Source organism: Tupaia chinensis, unplaced genomic scaffold, assembly GCF_000334495.1.
Source record: "Tupaia chinensis unplaced genomic scaffold, TupChi_1.0 Scaffold000706_1, whole genome shotgun sequence".
Lineage (NCBI taxonomy): Eukaryota > Metazoa > Chordata > Mammalia > Scandentia > Tupaiidae > Tupaia > Tupaia belangeri.
Window position 1 is genome coordinate 2,399,370 of NW_006160229.1, and position 21,944 is coordinate 2,421,313.

At 36.3% G+C, this 21,944-nt stretch overlaps 1 pseudogene; it reads left to right on the top strand.

Moving 5' to 3' along the window:
- Nucleotides 1–646: 646 nt before the first annotated feature.
- Nucleotides 647–10,093, top strand: LOC102501903 (kinetochore protein Nuf2 pseudogene; annotated as a pseudogene).
- The last annotated feature ends 11,851 nt before the right edge of the window (nt 10,094–21,944 follow it).

Sequence of the window (21,944 nt, forward strand, 5' to 3'; positions counted from 1 at the left end):
AAAGGTCTTTGAACTCCGTTTCTACATAGTTATGTGGCACTTCATTATAGTTGTAAAATACTTATTTATTTATTTATTTATTTTGCCAGAGGACATGTATGCTCACCAGAAAAAAAGAGAGAGGAGAGAGAGAGGGAAAACACTTTTTCCCACCCCACAATGGGGCATAGTTATGGTACAATCCCTTTTCCTTCATTTCTCCACTCTGTCAGCATGTTTTTCAAACCACTAGGTCCAGGGCTCAAACTGCACAGTCAGCCATGTGGGATCCATCTCCCTTAACCACTAGGCCACAGGCTGTCCAATAAAATACTTTTAAACACTCCAAATTGTTTCATATACACAAAAATATTTCTCTCTGAGGACTTAAGGGAAGTGCCATTTTCATGTTAAATAGGAATAAGATTATAGAACTATGTTCTATTTTTCTCAGCAAAGAGTGTCAGGCATATATGTCTTAGTCACTTTTATAAATTGAACTGTATGATCCCTTTAAAGGTTTATTTAAGTCTCAAGCCTCAGTACCTGTGAATGTGATCTTATTTGGAAATAGGGTCTTTTAGATTTAATGAAATTAAGATGAGATAATATAGGAATAGTGTGGCCCTAATTAAGTAAGATTAGTTTCTCTGTAAGAACAAAAGAGATGCAGACATACATGGAAGATGACCATTTGAAGACAGATATAGAGATCAGAGTAATGCTGTTTAAGTCAAGGAATACCTGGAGCTACAAGAAGCTGGAAGAATCAAGGAAGGATTCTCCGTTAGAAGGTTCAGAGAGATCATTGTCCTACAGATATCTTGATTTCACACTTCTAACTTTCAGAAATGGAGGAGAATAAATTTCTGCTCTTTTAAGCCATGCAATTTGTGATACTTCTTTACAGTAGCCCTAGGAAACTAATGCATTTACTGAAAAGAAAAAGAAAGAAAGGAAAAAAAAAAGAAAGTAACAGGCAGGGCATTAACTCGAAAGTGCATTAAAACTGCCTACACGGAGGCATAATTTGATGAGGAAGAAGGAGCAACAAGGTGCACTGCCGGCTAAATATCTAATATATGGAACCTTGCATATGTTCCAGGAGCAGAAGGCAATTGTATTTTAATACTACCCATCTTGCTTAGACCACAAGCAAAGAATTGTTGAATAGATATGAAAAAGCCCTCAATGAATTTGATGTTTAAAGAGAGGGTATGGTCTCCACAATAATTTCATCATATCATGCTGGACAAGTTGATTTCAGACAAATATGGAAGATTTACTGCTGAGTGAAGCAAGCCAGGCTATGAAAGAGAGACATTGTATGTCTCCAGTTAACATATATCGACTGTCCACACTCTATGGTGGAAACTGAAAGAGGATATAGAAGCATGGGAAATGGTTACAAATTCTGGAAACAGTGTGGGAAGAGGGTAGAAGAAGTGGGAGAGAGAGGGAAGGAATTGAGGAGAAAAGTAGAGAGGCAAGACATTTATGGAACACAGAAATGTATGATTATCTGTTGGTGATAATGTATATAATACCATCAACTGGACAGGTGTGAAGTGTATTCATGATGAGTAAATTTAACTTACAAGCTGAAGTGATATATAGTGATTGAATGTTTAAATAAATTAAAATTTAAAAAGAATTTTAAAAAGAGACATTGTATGTCTTAATATATACTGACTGTCCATACTCTATGGTGGAATCTGAAAGATTAGATAATGTAGAAGCATGGAAAATTGTCATGGATACTGGAGATAGTGTACGAAGAGGGTGGGAGGAGGGGGATAGTGAGAGGAATGAAATCATGGAGAAAATAGAGAGGCAAGACATTTAAAGGACACAGAAGTAAAAAATTGTCTGTTGACGATAACATATGTAATAGCTTCAACTGGACTGGTGTAAAGTCTATTCATGTTGGGTAAATCATTTTACAAGCTGTAGTGATGTACAATGATTGAATGTGTAACATAAATTAAGATAAAACATTTTTAAAGAGTTTTTTGCTATAGGATGCATACACTCACTGGAGACATAGAGAGAGATGGAGAGAGAGAGAGCAAGAAATCAACCCTTAGGGGGAAGGCCATTCCACAGTCCCTTCTCCTTCATTCTCCTCTTGGGATTTTGGGCACACACACACACACACACACACACACACACACACGCCTGGCATGAGTTTTAAGCCACTGGGTCTGGGACTCAAACCACGGTCAACTAAGTCCACTAGCATAACCATTACACCATCTGCCGGTCCCATAATAAAACATACTTTTTAAAAAAAAAAAGATCTACTTTGTAAAGACCAGTAGGCTAGGTCTTAGGAATACAAGGATGAATAAGGCATGCTATTCTTACTTACAAGAGTTGACAGTCTAATTTGAAAAGGTATAACATGCAGAAATGAAGTAACTTATACTTCATAGTTTGTCATGTTAAGATTAAAATGAGTGGAATTCTCACTAAGGGTACTAGAAGTCTAGGGAGACAAAGGAACTAGCAAAGACTCCATGGAGGAGGTAGAACTTGAGCTAAACATTTGAGATAGAGCTTATTAAAGGGGAAATGATGGGAAGTGCATTTTCCTTCTAGATAGAAGAGCTGTAGTGGGCAAAACTCTGGACAAGATAATACCTGAAGTGTGTTTAGAAGACCACAACTGGACCCACTTTATTTCATTGGAAAATTTCTCAAGGAGGGCAAGTGGAGGATACATTGGGGAAGACCTTGAGGAACTTACTTTGGAACTTACTTCTTGGAAACTGCTGAGCATACAAATATTTCTAAAGCCATGTGACTAAAGGAAACCAAATAAAAATATTTGCATGATACATTGAAGATCTGAAATAAGGTATTAGAAACAAAGAGTTTGTTGATGTAAAAGCTATTATTAAGGCAGATTTGGGGTAGGTAATTTACTGAATTTAGAAGTGAGAAGAAGGAACCTAAGAAGGGATCAAAGATCTAAATCTCTCTCTGATCAAATTAAAATAAATAAAGTTAAATAAAATAATTCTCTAAAAAATAAAAATGAGAAAAATCAATCTATCATTTTACACTGAAGGGTCGGCAGGTGGCATAGTGGTTAAGGGTGCTGGACTCCTACATGACTGACCGTGGTTCGAGTCCCAAACCTGGAGGCTTGCTTTCTCACTTTCTCTCTCTCTCTCACTCTTGCTCTCGCTCTCACTCTGTCCCTCTCTGGTCAAGTAATATGAAATAAATAAATGAATAAATAAATAAAGTTAAGTAACTATTTTTAAATACTTATAATGAAAATATAAATGTCAAATGATCAGTCATGTTCACAATAGTCCTTTACCCAGGAAAGAAAACTATAGTAAATATATGCTTGCCCCATGCGTTGAGAGTGTGCAGCTGTTCCGATAATTCATTTAAATATTTATCTTGCTAAGTTTTAAAACTACAAAAATATTGCAAGAATCGTGCAAGAAACTTCTATGTACCCTTTAACCAGATCTATCCATCAACTGTTTGCATTTTACTCTACACACACACACACACACACACACACACACACACACAGATGCATGTATGTGTGTATTTTTCTTCATGAATTCCTTAACTATAAGTTAGAGACATGGTGTCCTATAAATACTACTAAGAACAAGGACATTCTTTTACATAATGTGGCATAATTATCCAAATCAGGAATTAATCCTGATATCTAACTCACAGTCTATTTTCAAGTTTATCCAATTCTCCTAATAACATTGAGAAAAACTAATGTTTTTCTTGATCTAGCATATAATTCAATATCATGTGTTGCACTTAGGGACCATGTCAATTTAATCTCCTTTAATCTGAAATAGTTCTTCATCCTGTCTTTTTTTTTATCTTGATATTATTGAAGAATATAGACTATTTTTATAAATTATCCCTTTACATGAATTTGTATGATGTTTCTTCATCATTAGATTAAAGTTATAGATTTTTTTTTTCTTTTTTTTTGGAGAGGTTTTTGCTATAGGGCACATGTACTCGCCAGAAAGACAGAGAGAGACAGAGAGACAGAAAGTGAGAAATCCGTGAGTTTAAGCCGCTGGGTCTGGAACTCAAATCGTGGTTGACTACATGGGAGTCCAGTGACATAGCCATTACGCTAACTGCTGGTCCCTAAAGTTATAGATTTTTGACAAAGATACCACAGAAGTGATATGATGTCTTTCTCATGTCATACTAATGAAAATGAAATTGTCTTTTCAAATTTTATTTACAGGTTATTACTTGTGGTATATAAAAGTACAGTTGATTTTTACATATTGATGTCATATTCTAATGCTATACTTAATTCACATACTAGTTCTAGTAGTTGTTTTAGAAATTTGGGACAAGTAGATGGCATAATGGTTATGTTGCTGGATTCCCATGTAGTCGACTACAGTTCGAATCCTGGACCCAGTGGCTTAAACCTCATGCCAGGTATGTGTGTGTGTGTGTGTGTGTGTGTGTGTGTGTGTGTGTTTATGCCCAAGACTCCAAGAGGAGGATGGAGGAGAAGGGATTGTGGCATAGCCATCCCCCTGGGAGTGATTTCTCACTTTCTGTCTCTGTATCTCTGGCAAGCACATACACCTATAGCAAAAATCTCTCTTAAAAAATAAAATTAAAAGAAATTCTTTATGATTTTCTACACAACCAATGGTGATGACTGTAAATAGAGATAAACTTATTTCCACCATTGTTCCCCTTTTCTTTCAGCATTAGATCATCTAGTACAAAGCTGAATAAAAATGGCAAAAATGAACATCCTTGCTTATTACTGAAAACAGGGTGAAATGCTCAGTATTCAGTATTTTTAGTATAATAGTCACTATAGTTTTCTGAAATTATAGTTTAGAATATCAAGGAAGTATCCCTTTATTTCTGGTTTTCTGGAAGTTGATATCATGAAATGGTATTGAATTTTGTCAGAGTATTTTCTGTACCTATTGAGATAAACACATAGCTCTTACATGTTGATTAACTGATTTAAAAATTTAATCAAATTTTGCATTCATGGTATAAGCCCTTCATGGTCCTATTGTATTATCCTTTCAAAGTCTTGACCAAATTATTTTTGATAATATTTTGTTATCAAGTTTATTATACAAAATTTGTGTCTGTCTTCACAAGGATATTTAGCCATAACTTTCTTTCCTTGCAATTTGTTTGGCTAGTTTTTGTATCAGGGCAATGTTGGCTTCAGGATTCAGGTAGGAACTTGAAAACATTGGTTACTTCAAGGCCTAGGAGAGCCACTTTGAAGAGGACAGGCCCACCCTCTGGTGGCTTAACAAATCTCAACATCGCTGATCATTAGGGAAATGTAAATGAAACCCACAAGATATCATCTCACACCTATATAAAATACATCTATTACATGATCCAGTAATTCCAGTTCTGGATATTAATCTGAAAGTGCTGATATCAGAATCTTGTAGAGATATCTATACTTCCATGTTCATTGCAGCATGATTGACAATAGCCAAGATGTGGAAACAAACAACGTATGTGTTCATAGGTGGATGAGTAGATAAAGAAAATGTGAGATATACACACACACATTATATATATACTCAAGCATAATAGAATATTATCTGTCTTTAAAAGGGAAGGAAATCCTGCCAAACTTGACAACATGGACAAACCTGGAGGGCATTATGCTAAGTGAAGTAAGCCAGACATAGACAAGTACTGTATGATTTACTTATATGCAGGATTTAAAAACGTTGAATTCGTAAGCAGAAAATAGAGAAGTGGTTGCTAGAGGCTGGTGGAATGGTGGAGAAATGGGGAGATGTTGGTCAAATGGTACAAATGTTCAGTTATTGAGGATGAATATGTTCTGGAGACTTAATGTACAGCATTGTGACATTATTTTTCAATAATGTATATCTGAAATTGGCTAAGTAAGTTGATCGTAAGTCTTCTCATCAAAGGCACACAAATCATGACTATGTTAAGTGGTAAATATGTTAATTAGTTTGGTGTGACAATTATTTCACAATATATACATATATCAATACATCATGTTGTATATCTTAAATATATACATTTGTTACTTTTCAAGCATACCTCAATAAAACTGGGAAAAATTAAAAGAAAAAATATTATGTCATCTACAAACAGGGACAGTTTTTCCTGTCACTTTCAAATTTTGATGCCTTTTATTTCTTTTTCTTTCTTAATTGCTTATCTGGGACTTCCAGTACTATGTTGAATAGAAGTGGCAAGAGGAGACATCCTTGACTTGTTCCTCATCCTAAAGGAAAATTTTTCAGTCTTCCACTGTTGAATCTGATGTTAGGTATGCCCTTTTCATATATGACCTTTTATCATGTTGAGGACTTTTTTTCTGTTGCTAGCTTTTGAGAATCTAAGTCAAGAAGGAGTGTTGAAATTTATTAAATGCTTTTCCTGCATCTGTTAAGATGATAATGTGATTTTTATCTTTCATTCTGTTAATATGGCATATTACATTAACTGATTTTCATATGTTGAACCATTCTTGCATCCCAGGGATAAATTTCACTTGGTCATAATATCTTGTCCTTTTAATGGGCTGCTAAATTTGGTTTGCTAATATTTTGCTGAGTATTTTCTGCCTTTTTTAAAATCAGGACTTACAGTTTTCTTTTTAATTTCTTTGTCTTGCTTTGGTATTTGGCTTATTTCCTAAAACAAGTGTTGAAGTGTCCCCACTTCTTCAATATTTGGAAAGATTTTAGGAAAGATTGTTGTTAATTCTTCTTGAGATGTTTGTTACAACTTATCAGTCAAGCCATCTGGTTGACTTTTCTTTGTAGGGAGATTTGTGATGTATGTTTGTAGGAATTTATTTATTTTATGTTACCCAGTATGTATATTCACGAAGTTGTTCAGAGTAGTCTCTTATGGTCCTTTTTATTTCTGTGGCATTGGTTATATTGTCTAACTCTTCATTATTTTATTTTATTTATTTGAACTCTCTTTTGTTTTTAGTCTAGATGAAGGTTCTTCAATTTTGTTTATCTTTGTAATAGCCTACTGTTGGGCCAGTCAGTGGCATGGTGGTTAAGGTACTGGATCCCACATGGCTGACTCTGCTGTTTGAGTCCCAGACCCAGTGGTCTGAAAAACACTGTAGGAGTATGTGCATGCATGCCCAAAGTACTGAGAGGAGAATAGAGAGTGGGTTGTGGCATGATCTGCCCCTTTGGGGGTTGATTTCTCACATTCCCTCTCTCTCTGTCTCTCTCTGGTGAGTGCATACACCCTATAGCAAAAAATCTAAACAACAACAACAAACAATAGAAAAATATCCCAACTGTTGATTTTGTTGTTTTTATTATTGTTTTTCTGTTCTCTATTTGTTTACTTCTAATCTTTATTATTTCTTTTGCTAATTTTGGGCTTTGTTTTTTGTTTTATTAATTTCTTTGGGTGAAAGGTTATTTCAGATCTTTTTTCTTTATAAAGTAGCCAAATCATGATGCTTTTGCTACATTTCAGAAGTTTGGGTATGTTGTGTTTTCATTTGTCTCAAGTTACTTTTGAATTTGTTTCATTGATTTTCTTCTTCAATTAATCATTGTTTAAGGATTTCAGTTCCATGTATTTGGGAATTTTTCCACTTTCCCTTTCTTATTGATTTCTAATTTCTTTTTTTAGTTTGTTCTTAAGTGTACTTTCTTTATTATTATTATTTTTATTTCACTTTTTAAGTACATTCAATTACTTTTTTTAGCTTACAAAGTGAATATTTCACTATGTGAACATTTCTCCCTAGTCCAGTTGGTTAAACTATAAAATATCTTCAACAGGTAATACCACATTTCTTTGTCCCATTAATGCTTTGCCTCCCTAATTTTCTTCTAAATGTTCTTCCTCAGGCCCCACTCCTCCACACACACCACATCTGGCATTCACACCCATCTCTTTGTGTTTGTACAACCTTTCGTCAATCAGTTTCAGTTATAGAGTGCAGACATTCGGTATACATTAAGTGGGGACATACAGTGTCTCTCCTTCATAGCCTGGCTTGCTTCACTCAGCAGTAAATCTTCCATATTCTTCCACTTTCTGTCAAAAGCCAGGGTTTTGTTGTTCTTAATGGCTGAATAGTATTCCATAGGGTATATGTTCCATAGTTTTTCTATCCATTCACCTAAGAGCAGAAGGATGCATGGTTAAAACAGTCATGGCAAATGAATTCAAAAAATTCTAAAGTGTACTTTCAACCAGAAGTGGTGGCCTTGTAAATTACCTTCACATTGTAGGGATGTTTACATCTGCCAAGCCATATGGATACTCAGGGTCACCAAGATATTGGAGATGGTCAATTTGCATTAGATTAAGAAGTTTTTGGACTGAAATTGAAAACAAGGAAGAAATAGGTGCCACTCTGAAGGAAAAAAATAGTGTTACATTGTGTCATGTGGAGCTTTTTTAGTTCAAGGAAATACCTCTGGGACTGACACAAATGATGAAGAAGGATTAGTAGGAGACTATTATAGAGGAGGTTTCAGAGCCCCTGTACCTACTAACCTAGAGGTGTATTTACTTGTTTTTTTCCGACTTCTGCTTAAAACTTCACTGAAGAACAATTATGGCTTTAGAAAGTTTTAAAAACCTGATATAGAAAAACATCCATAGAAGAATTTGCCCAGTAATCCAGGTGTCAGTTTCCAGTGTATAGAAAATGAGTTTGACCAGAGTGTCCTTAAATATTTTGTACATGGAGTGGGGTTTTGACTGCACCATGTCTGCTCTCTGTGCTCGCCGTCTCCCTGGGTGGCCGAGCTGTAGACTAACAGAAAACTCCCAAGATTGAAACCTTGTCTTTCCCCAGATATAATGTAGCTGAGATTGTGGTTCATATTCCAAACAAGATCTTAAAAGGAGCTGATGGTAAAAACCTCTCCAAGAATGATCTTTATCCAAATCCAAAGCCCGAAGTCTTATACACAATCTACATGAGAGCCTTACAAATAGTGTACGGAATTTGGCTGGAGCTTTTTTTTTTTTTTAAAATTTTTTTTGAGAGGTTTTTGCTATAGGGCACGTGCGCTCACCATAGTGCTGCAAGAGGGAAATTCCTGAAAGAAGTCAGATATTTCAGAGAAAACCAAGTGTTTGAATGAACTAAAATTGTTGATAGTTTCTTTTTGGAGAAGTTTTCGCTATAGGGCGCGTGCACTCGCCAGACAGACAGAGAGAGACATAGAGACAGAAAGCGAGAAATCACCCCCCAGGGAAGATGGTCACGCCGCAGTCCCTTCTCCTCCATTCTCCTCTCGGGATCTTGGGCACACATGCACATGCGCCTGGCGTGAGTTCTAAGCCACCGGGTCCGGGACGCGAACCATGGTCGACTACATGGGAGTCCAGGGATATAGCCATTACGCTAACTGCTGGTTCCCAATAGTTTCTTTGAAAGAAGTTCAAGAGATTTTGAAAACAAAAGTTGTGGATTCTCTAGAGAAGCTAAAGAATTATAAAGAAAAAACGAAAGATACAGTCCAGAAGCTTAAAAATTCCAGGCAAGAAGTGATGGAGAAGTATGAAATCTATAGAGATTCAGTTTCCTTATTGCCAGTTGGAGGTGCAGTTATATCAAAAGAAAATATAGGACCTTGTAGATAATAGAGAAAAATTAACCAGTGTCTTAAAGGAGAGCCTGAACTTGGAGGACCAAGTCGAGAATGATGAGTCAGAACTGAAGAAACTGAAGACTGAGGAACATTCATTCAAGAGGCTGATGATTGTGAAGAAGGAAAAACTTGCCACAGCACAATTCAAAATAAATAAGAAGCATGAAGATGTGAAGCAATACAAATGCACAGTAATTGAGGATTGCAATAAAGCTCAAGAAAAAAAAGGTGCTGTTTTTGAGCAAGTAACCACAATTAAACAAGAAATCCAGAAAATTAAGTTTGGAATTCAACAACTAAAAGATGTCACTGAAAGGGAGAAATTGAAGTCCCATGAAATATTTTTAAATTTGAAAACGGCTTTGGAGAAGTACCGTGAAGGCATTGAAAAGGTGACAGAGGACTGTGGTGCTGACATAGACGAGAAAACAGCTGAGCTGAAGAGGAGGATGTTCAGAACAGCCACCTGAAGCACAAAGGGACACGTCTTTTTGTAAAGGGCTGGCCACCTTTTAACTTTCTGTTTGTAAAGGGAATAGTGAAGCTGAAGCTAACGGAAGTATCAGAAGTACCAGTCAGCTTTTAGATACTCGGATAAGTGGTTATTTTATAAAAGACGCATTTAATGTAGGCTTTTATTAACTTATAATTATGATAACTCATGCAGCTATATTTATGTCTCCCTTTTGCCCATTTTTGTAAGTAATGATTGCATTAAAACAAAGTAGCTACCTTTAAAAAATATTTTGTACATGGACTTAAAGTTTTCTCCTAAGCTTTGCTGAGATATGTAGAGTTGAATTCATGACTTAAATGTTGTAACAGGTATATATATATTTTATCTTAAAAACTCACTTGAGGGAACCAGCAGTTAGCGTAATGGCTATGTCGCTGGATTCCCACGTAGTCGACCGCGGTTCGCGTCCCGGACCCGGTGGCTTAAAACTCATGCCGGGCGCGTGTGCGTGCGTGCCCAAGATCCCGAGAGGAAAATGGAGGAGAAGGGATTGCGGCGTGACCATCCCCCCTGGGGGGTGATTTCTCGCTTTCTGTCTCTATGTCTCTCTCTGTCTGTCTGGCGAGCGCACGCGTCCTATAGTGAAAATCTCAAAAAAAAAAAAACCTCACTTGATAGGGATTAAGAGTTACAAGATACTTTACCTCACAATATAAATCTATAAAGCTAAAAGGAAACATGAAAAGAAGATGAATGGTGATGTAAAGAGAATACTATGAACTTCTTGAACAGATGGCTGCTTTGGATGATGTTTTCCTAATAGCAGAAAAAAACAAACAAACTAATTCAGAAAAGTAAGATAGAGCAGTGATGACACATTTTAACTATGCCAATAATGACTAGAGTTTTCCTTCTACAACATAGCATCCAATAGATTCTTGATTCACCTTATAGGTTTTAACTCTCAAACACAGGACTTTGTGTCCTTTACATGAAAAAGGTATGGACATAAGACACAAAATTTGTACTTTTAAATTAAACAAGAACAGGACAAATTAGATATATGAACTTATTTCAAGAATTTACCTCATGATTTCCAATAACATGTTTTTCAGGGGCTGGAACCCTCTCTTCATGATGGTGTGTTCATTTTGGGGATCTCTTTTTCTTTATGCTTTTCAATGAGTAATGTGATCTTGGGCCACCTTTCCTTTTGGACAAAGGCCCCTTTATTAGAATTTCTTCCGTATGTGGACCAGCAGGTGGTGTAGTAGTGAAGGCACTGAATTCTCACATGGACAATTGTGATTCGAGTCCCAGACTGAGCAGCTTGAAACTCAGACCACGCATATGTGCATGCATGCTCAAAATACTGAAAGAAAGGAGGAGAAGTGATTGTGGCATGTCTGTACCCCGGAGGATAATTTCTCACTTTCTATTTCTCTGTCTCTGCCTCTCTGGTGAGCATACATGCCCTATAGCAAAAAAAAAAAAATCTCTCTTTCAAAAAAGAAAAAAAGAAAAAAAGAACTCCTTCCCTGTGAATGCTCAAATTCCTTCTCATACACCAATAGCCTTAGAATGGCCTAGCAAAATCATGATGGGGCTTAGAAGAAATGCTAGGGTTGTACTGCTTCTGGAAGATTAAGTCAGAAGGCCAGGATTTGATGTCTCAGGATATAGTTGTTCAAGGAAAAGTCACCAAGGCAGAAGTGCATGGCCTGGCATTAAGGGACAATTAAAGCTACCATAAATTGATTGAGTGAAGATGCTTACAGAGAAAGATCACGATCAACATGGGGAAATGTGAATGCTTTCAAAAATCAAAATGGAGTCATTGGTGTCAACCCTGACTAAATTGAGCTGGGAAGGCAACGGAGGAGATTTATTTATTATGTAAATATTTTATTTCTCTTATTTTTGCATGCAATCACTGTGTAGCTTTATAATATTGAAAATGAATTTACTTAGCATAAATAACTTGTATTCATGTCAAAGAAATTACCATACACATTATCAACAACAGATAATTTTCCATTTTTGTGTTTGTTGAATTTTCCCCCCTTGATTCCCTTCCCCTATTTTCCCCCTCCTCCCATACTGTCTATGGTATCCATAGTTGCTTTCCATGCTTTTATGCCTTCCAATCTTTCAGTTTCTGCCATAGAGTGCAGATATTTGTTATATATTAAATGTGGACATGCAATACCTCTGTTTCATAGTTTGACTTGTTTCACTTGGCACTAAATCTTCCATATTCATCCACCTTCCATCAAATGTCAGGGTCTCATTTGTTTTTGATGGCTAAGTGGTATGCCTTAGTGTATACATGCCACACTTTTTCAATCCATTCGTTTGTTCTTGAGCATTTGGGTTGATCCCATGTCTTAGCGATTGTGAATAATGTTACAATATAATAAACATGGGATGTGTAAGTATTTTTCCAACTGAGTGTAATCCTATTCTTCAGATAGATACCCAGGAGTGGGATTGCTGGATGGTATGGTAGTTCTATTTGTAGGTCTTTGGGGAACCTCTGTATTGTTCCCCACAACTAATTTATATTCCCACCAACAGAGCAGGAGATTTAAATTTCACTGCAGTCTCACCTGCATTTATCTTTCTTTACATTTTTAAATATTAGCCATTCTGCCTGGAGTTAGGTAGTATCTCATTGTGGTTTGATTTGCATCTCCCTGATGTTGAGCATTCTTTCATATGCTTTTTGGCTGTTCATATGTCTTCCATTTGACAGTCTTTTAATTGGATTGATTTTTTTTTTCTGGTAAGCTGCTTGAGTTCTCTGTATATTTTGGTTATCAGTCCCTTAACGAAGGGAGAGTTTGCAAATATATTCTCCCATTCTGCGGGTTGTCTCTTCACTCTAATTATTGTTTCTCTTGTTGTGTATTTCAACATGATGTAATTCAATTTGTTTATTTTTGGGATTATTGCCTGTGCTTTGGGGATCTTACTTAAGAAGTCTTTGCCTACTCTAATGTCTCCAAGAGCTTCCCCTGTTTTCTACCAGTAGTTTTATAGTTTGAGGTCTTATTTTTAAATCTTTGAATAATTTTATTTTGATTTTTGTTAATGATAAGATATAGGATTCCAGTTTCATTTTTCTGCAGGTGGATACCCAGTTTTTACAGCACCATTTGCTAAAGAGATTTTGTTTTCCCACTGGACTGTATGGTGCCCTTTGTTAAAAATCAGTTGGCTGTATGTTTGGGATGTTATTTCTTGGGTCTCTATTCTGTTCCATTGGTCTACATGACCATTTTTGTGCCAATACTGTGCTGTTTTGATTATCACAGCTTTTATTTTAACAAAACCTTTCATAAGATGAAAGTGCTTAGCTGTATCATATACTGTCAGTGAGGAATTAGGAAAATAACGTAAGGAGATTAAAGCTCAGATTGAGCTGAGAGTGTCAAAAGAAAAGAAAGAATGATTAAAGTGCTTTTTTCAAAGATGTAATGTGAGAGTACAACAGATGGGCTTAGTTTTTTAAGTCAATGGCATATGATGGGAGATGATTCCTAAAAGGCTGACTTACTTGATTTTTACTTTACTCTTCTTTCCCTTAAGATAAATGGACCTCAACAAATTATACCAATTGATGGTGGACTCCTTGTTTCTTTAGGTCATTATAGACATGGGGACAAACCCAAAAATTGGTTGTAATTACTTTCTGTAAAGCTGCATCTGTTTTTCATCTGCTATCAACACTACAATTTCACTGTCACTGGTAAATAGATGCATAATAAAGAAGCGTAAGCATCACAATTTCCATAACCATCCCTGGTGCATTTACTGTTAATCTTCTGTTCTTCTTAGCTGATACTATTGCTAAATTGTTTCTGTTATATTGAGATTTAATGGTTAAAAGCAGGGGTTCTAAGTCAAACAGTCCTGGATTCTAGACTAGGTTTCACTACATGCTATTTGCATGAACTGGGAGAGTTTCTAAACCACTCCAGGCCTCAGTTTCCTAATCTATCAACATGTCCCCCACTTTCCAATGTTTCTGTGAAAATTAGAATGTTTTAAAACCTCTAGAACAGTATCTGACTCATTGTAGGAGCTACCTATATAGATATAAATTCCTTCATCTGAAGTATCTCCGGATACTTGGTCCTTTAAGTATGATACTGTGTTCACAGCTGCTGTTTGCTTTAATTGCACATCTAATGCCTAGTAGGAGATTATGTCTCATGAGTCCTAGCCTGGATATCCAAAGCTTAAAAATTGCTTCTTAAGCAGTTTTGAGATTGTTAATTTTATTGCCACCTGAACTCAAAAGCATGCCAGCTTAGTCAAGCTACAGAGCAAAGACTGCCAAATGCAGAAAATTGTTCTTTAGGAAATATATTTTTGAAGGCTTAATTTAATTTAAAATTATTGATCATATTATATATTTCTGTCTACATTCTTTGGCATGCCAGAGGGTCTGGCTAGCTGTGTACTCCAAAGATGGGTTTTACTTCAAGAAAACCAGAAAACAGAACCAACCAATCAAACAAACAAAAACCCAGATCATTAAAAAAAAAAAAAGAACAGAAATTACAAGACATGCTTAGTGTACCTCACCTCAGGACTTTTCAGTGTGAGTGTGTGTGGGGGGGACAAGTGGTAAAGTCTCATGGAACTTTATAACACCACACATTCCTATACTCCTTATCTTTCCTTTACTATTTTAAATATTCATGCACTAAGCCATATAGAGCCTCAAGGAGAGACATGACTAGGTTAAAAATTTTTTAAAAATTCAGTTGTGATTTTAAAACATGCCTAATGCATTTGCTTTATCAAAGTTTTGTTTTACAAAATTACTTGTCAACGATGCCACAGGGCAAGTATATATTATAACCCCATTCATTGGGAAAACACAGCTAAATTTATAATGACTCAATTCACACTTGAGAAACACATCTACTGCCTAATATAAGAAATGTGTGGAAGTGTGATTGTCACTCCAAGCCCTCCAAAGCATTTTTTTCTTTCAGTCTGCACCATTTCCTCATTTCTCTCAGAGAAGAATGGGGTCCTAGAGCAAAAGGAAGGTTTCAGGAAAGGTAATTTCTAGGAAAAATCCTATGGTTACATATATCTAATGGATCTTCTCACCCTCCACCCATTTTCTATCTGTAAAACATAAGCCGGAGACTTTTCTTAGGCTGGTACTCCATTATGTCTGTAACAGGAATAGAGCCAAGGGATGGATGGAGCCCTCTCTGCTAACAAAAAAGGGAAGGGAGTGAGGAAAGGGTGAAGGTCCACTGTTGAGCATACATTGAGTACTGTATGATCTGATAATAAGACAGCAGCAACATTGCCTTTGTTTCACAAAAGGCAGCATCATTAACTTAGCCTGTTTGAATCTTGCTAAGTGCACTCTGGAATACAAGAATATAAACTTTAATCAACCTACATAAGAATTCAAAATGCATTCTGCTAAATTTAACAACGAGGAAGGAATTCATTTCTATAAATAATATTGAGATAATCTGATATTATTACGGAGAAAAAGTGACTTACACATCATGCAATATATCACAGTCAACAACACAAAGATTAAAGTGTCAATTATTCAGAAAAAATTAATTACAGGATTAAAACACAAGAAAAAGGACACTTATTTAATGTATGGAGGGGATAACATTTTATTAAAGGAAAAAATAAATTACAAAGGAAAATGCAGTTTGATTATTCAAAAGATTGCTATAACTAAAATCTAGGAGAACTATGTAGTCACATAGCAGAAACTTATACTTAATACATATGATACTAGATGCACTTCTATAATATATTAACAGTTATAAATTTACATTAAGTCCTTGGTGGACAGTAGTCGAAGAATATGAAGAATGATTACAAAAGATAAAACACCATTAGTATATTAACATAGGAAAGAGTATGGATTCTTGGCAATAATAAAGAAGTGCAAATTAAAACAATGACACATAACCTTACATCTCCAAAATTAGCAACAGTACAGGAGTATTATTAAAATCAGCAATGGAGCTATTGGGGAAATTGAAGTATTGATACATTTCTAGTGGCATTGTAAATGGTCTCAGTCAATTTGATGAACAATTAGGCAATTTTTAGTAAGAGGCATAAAAATGTTTATACCTTTTGACTAAAAAATTTCACTCTTGGATACTTGCTTTAAGGATATAGGCATAAAAATGTTCATATCTTTTGACTAAATAATTTCACTCTTGGATACTTGCTTTAAGGATATAATTCAGGAGGAAAAAAAGCATTATATGTTATTTATTATTATGGAAAACTGGACATATCCCAAACAGCCATTAATAGAAAGATGGTTATAAATTTATGACATTTCAAACTTAATTGAATTGCTTGCAACAAATGAAAATGATAAATATGCAGAGTATTAACATTATGGAAAAGTATATGTATAATATTAAACTAAATAATTAAAAATGCAATAAAAATATTACAAGAGTTCATGTTAAGAAGGTCTAAAAAGGCTGGAGCTGTATATTCCTTATGACCTATTAATTGGACCCACTAGGATTCCTCTTCTAGAATGGAATTCCGTATTGAGAAGGAACTCCCGGAAGATGAATAAGATGAGAACATGCTAGAATCTATAAACACGAGGGAAAGAAAAGGACCAAATCAAACTTGTGAAGGGAAACAGATTTGGAAGTCTCAGAAAACAAGTAGCCATATTATTTAATGTTAAGAAAAGGTGTGGGGGTTGTGAAATTAGAAGATCTATTAAAATCATGCCTCTTTCTAAAAGTAAATCACATTTATTATTTATTATTTATTTTTTAAAATTTATTATTCATTTATTTTAATTTGACCAGAGAGAGGCAGAGAGAGAGAGAGAGAGAGAGATAGGGAAAGTGAGAAAGCAAGGCAACAGGTCCGGGACTCAAACTGCAGTCTACTATATGAAAGTCCAGCCCCTTAACCACCATGCCATATGCTGACCTGACCCTTGCATAAATTCACATTTAAATGCGCAACAAAAATGTATCAAGGTAACATCTCATATGAAGTTACTATAAGAAAAGAGAATGAAGAGCAAAACGACATTCCTCCATACCATAAAAACAATTCAGAAAGACATGCTAGAAAAAACAGATCAAAATGGAAATATTTTATTTCAAAGCAAACTAAACTATATTAAGAAATTATAAAAGACATGAAAGAACAGTGTAAATAAGATTAGAAAAACTTGGAAATAAGTTGACCAACTCAACAAAATGAAATAACAGGAAATTCATTTTAGAAATGACGAGTAAACTGGAAGAAATAGAGTAAATAAGCACAACAAATATTGTCTTTTTTTCAGTGTATAATACATAAATATGGGGCCAGCAGATGGCTTAGCAGTTATGTCATTGGACACTCACATGACCAACCTGGTTCAAGTTCCAGATCCAGTGGTTTGAAACTCACACCGGGCGTGCGCACATGCCTGCCCAGGATTCTGGGAGGAGAATGGAGAAGGGATGGTGACGTGGCCATCCCTGCTGGGGGTTGATTTCTCACCGGCTCTGTCTCTCTCTCTCTCCAGCAAGCACTAATGCCCTCTGGCAAAAACCCCTTTAAAAAACTGCAACCAGAAACTGATGTATAGTAGATTTGTGGTATTAACCTTTTAGGTTGGAGACTACTAGAAAAAAATGTGTGACAAGGCTATTTAAGGAGGCAATAATAAATAAAAATGTTGAGAAATGCTGTTCTAAGTTACCATCCCTGTATCAATGAGAAGATCAAGGGTGGAAAAAAGGAGATATAACTGGAGTACAGAAGAGATGAAAAGCTCTGTAGTCTTGCATTTAAAATAGAGATATCATATGAAACATGAAATATTTTATCTTTACATATATATTCTCAGGCTGTTTCAGTGGAGCAATGGCAAGTGCAGCCATTCTGCAATTCTGGAAGTCATGTGGAAGACCAGGGGTTCAGATTGTGTGTTTACATGAGCATGCTAGGTATGTGTGTGCATATCCATGATACTGGCTGGCTGGTAGGTGGATTGTGGAGTGATAAAACCCTGTTAAGGGTAACTATCTCTCTTTCTCATGAAAGAAACAAAATAAATAAGCTTACAAATATTTCCTTAATTGTTCCATTGAAAAGGCTGAGAAACAGTGGTAAACCTAGTAGTAGTAAACATTTCTAGTGCGCAGATTTTTTTTTTTCAGTTTCTGGCATAGCATATATGCACTTGCCAGAGAGAGAGAGAGGGAAAGTGAGAAATCACTTACCAGACAGATTAGCCGTGCCACTGTCCCTTCTTTTCTATTTTTCTCCTGGGATGTTAGACACACATGCACATGCAACCAATGTGATTTCTCAAGCCACTGGGTCCTGAACTTGAACCGTGCAGCCAGCCATGTGGGATCTAGCACCTTAACCTCCATGCCACCTATTGAACTCATCTAGTGCCCAGATTTTGATTTTTGTAATATTATTATCCATTAAAAGAAACCAGGAACTCTTGGAGAGAAATGACTGATTCCAGATCTGAGGTAGGAAATGAATGCGATGAAACTGAAACAACCTAACATCTTATATAGGAAACCTAATGTAACACTAGGATCATGCCAAAATGACTCAGGAGCCAACTGACTAAAGTTACAGTTTGGGATACAATAATTATAAGAATTTCAATGAATTAAAACCCACTTAATAGGTTTAATAAGTACATAATGTTTTCTAAAAGTAATTGGTGACCTTCTACAGATGACTGTATATGGCCCAGTAAAAGAAAGGAATTCAACATTTCTATTTTTCCTGTATATGATGAGAGAAAACACATTTAAATTTTATTTCTTGAGAAAGAGAAAGAGAGACAGAGACCCTTATCAAGGTCTCACCATGTCAGTATCCTCCCCGTAGTCTCCAAGTTAGCCAAGAATGTCTTGGTAGACCTGAGAGAAAGGAGTTTTAAATGAAAATGTTCCCATCATCAGGCATTATCAAACATGGTGGAGTAAGGATTTCTGAAAATTTTCTCCTCCAAAAAAGAAATAAAAAGTCTGGCAAAAAAAAAAGGCGGGGGGGGGGGGGGGGAAGCAAGGCAGAAGCAATGTTTTTTGGACTCTGGAAATTAACAAAAGGCTAGCAGAAATTTAGGAAACTTTTGTTCAAGAAAATGGCTTAATCTCAATAAGAACAGTGAGCTTTATGGAATTTTCCCATCCTTGTTTCTATCCCTCATCTTCATCTCCATTGCAGCCTTGAAACATACAGCCCCCATCTCAGTGAAAGAACATCTTGTCAGCCACTAGATGGAGCAGAACAGAGTTGGAACTCTGTCAAAGTCTTATTCCTAGAGAATTGTGGTTATTGTTGTGTCTGGTAATTCCCAGAAAGAGCCCACTCACAAGGCTGTCTTTATTAGATCTGACACAGAGATTACCTAGTGCAAAAAGCCTTTTCCCTGAGGAACTTTGTTGAAAATATTTGGAGACAGTTGTTTAACTTCAAGTCTGCCTGAGGCAGTGGATGACAAATAGGGTAAACTATTGGCTAACCAAGAAGTTTAAAAGAAAAAACTAGGGAATGACAGGTCACCTAGGACTATGAAAAGCGCCAACATATTCCTAAAATTCTAGAAAGGCACACACATTTGTAGGACTGTGAATATGTACAGTAAAGAGGTGAGGAGGCCTAAACTCACTGCTAACTGGTACTCATGCTCTTCGCAATGAAGAAGTGAAGGCTAAACCACAGTATAGTTGAGAACTTCCTGGCTGAGCATGGAAAGCAGTGTCCCAACACACACACACACACACACACACACACACACACACAGACTCTAGGTGAAGACTAGGGGACATTATTAGTTCGAGGCATGTGAGGAACTCTCTAATTGTTAGCCGATCGCTAAGCTGAGTAGACGAGCTACTAACCTCATACAACAAAGAACGCAAGCTTTACAAAATTAGTTCAGAAACGTCACTAAAAAACAAGCAGTAACAACAACAAAAAGTGGTTGGTAATTGCAAAACTGTGAGAATATACGAAAAATCACTGAATTATACACTGTATGAATTATATCTCAATAAAAATATTCCAACCAACAAACAAAAATAAAATTATAGAGTATGATCATTTTGTAATTCAGCATCAATGTCTGCTAACAGTGAAAACTCAAGTTTGATCAAGACCCAACTCCACAAGGATATATAGAGGCACGTGTTGAAATGTACCATGAGTAAGTATGAAATCAATAAAATGCAGGATTTGGGAGGCATTACAGGTAAAACAGCTTAGGATCTTTAGCATATAACTTGTAAGGAAGAGAAATGGAGAGAGGAATAACCTATAGGTTAGTATAGGCTTAGCGGACATACCAAGTTTTTTTAAAAATTGGGAAAGATTGTACAATAATGTCTAGCAATTCACCTATGGATAGTGAAATCATATAGAATGCAGGGAAATAATTACTTTAAGTTTCAGGATAGTGCTTACAATTGGGGGGAATTGCTGTATTTATGATTGAGCATTTGGAGGAACTTCTGGGATGACTGAACAATGTATTTTTTTGTCTTTTTTTTTTAACCTAGTGGAGATTACAATGGTATTATTTGTATAATAATTCATTAAGCTCTATATTTATTTTGTGTGACTTTGTATGTTTTTCATTTGTTTTAAAGTCAAAGGTAAAAAAAAGGACCTAATAAAGCTAAAGGTTGGAAGAGGGCAAAACAAAAATATGGGTTATGAACATATTTCTCCAAGTAAAATGAAGAGAACTTATAAAGAAGTTTAATTTTAATAATTAGGAATTGACTTTCTATGGCATCTGAATATTGTAAGGGAGGAATTGCAAAGAGAAATCATCTCACACCCTATCTAGAATAGCACTGTCCTAACTGTGCTTTAAGTGGGCCATAGTACACAAAGAACATTCATCTTATACTCATGAATTTTCTCAGATGAATATTTAAGTTAGTCAGCATCTACAGTCATTTTTCAAAAACCTCAAACAATGGAACCCTTGTTTGAGAATGTCATGTTGATTCAGGATCCTTGATGCAGAATTTCAATCTTGCCGGTACCCAAGGGAGTTCTTGACACCAGTTATTCCAGAACTCCTCTTCTCTCTTCAAGCTGCCCCCACCTCCAGCCTTAGCAGGTGACCTCTCCTACTTTGCTGAGATCAAATGCCTTGTGTATACTCTTATCCCCACCTCAGCTCATCTTTGCCTCTCTATGTGTTTTCTCATTCTTGTCTCATTCAGTCTCAAAGGAAGAGCAAGACCCTTCCTCCTCTCTAAAAGTATTGAGTAGTTCAGCTTGGATGTATTGCTACATAAACTTTATTTCATCAGACACCCCTGGGACCAGCATGTGGCATGGTGATTAAGGCACTGAACTCCCACATGACCAAATGTGGTTTCAGTTCCGGACCCAACAGCTCGAAACTAATGCAGGATGTGTGTGTGCACATGCCTAAAATCCAGGAGGAGAATGGAAGACAAGGGATTGTGGTGTGGTCATCCCTCCAGAGGGTGGTTTCTCCCTTTTCCTCTCAATGTCTCCCTCCAGTGAGTGATGCCCCCTATGGATACCCCCCCTTTTTTTAAAAAAAAGAAAAAGACACCTCGGGAACCAGCAGTTAGCATAATGGCTATGTCGCAGGACTCCCACGTGGTCGACCGCGGTTCGCGTCCCGGACCCGGTGGCTTAAAACTCACGCCAGGCGCGTGTGCGTGCATGCCCAAGATCCCGAGAGGAGAATGGAGGAGAAGGGATTGCGGCGTGACCATCCCCCCTGGGGGGTGATTTCTCGCTTTCTGTCTCTATGTCTCTCTCTGTCTGTCTGGCAAGTGCATGTGCCCTATAGCAAAAAAATC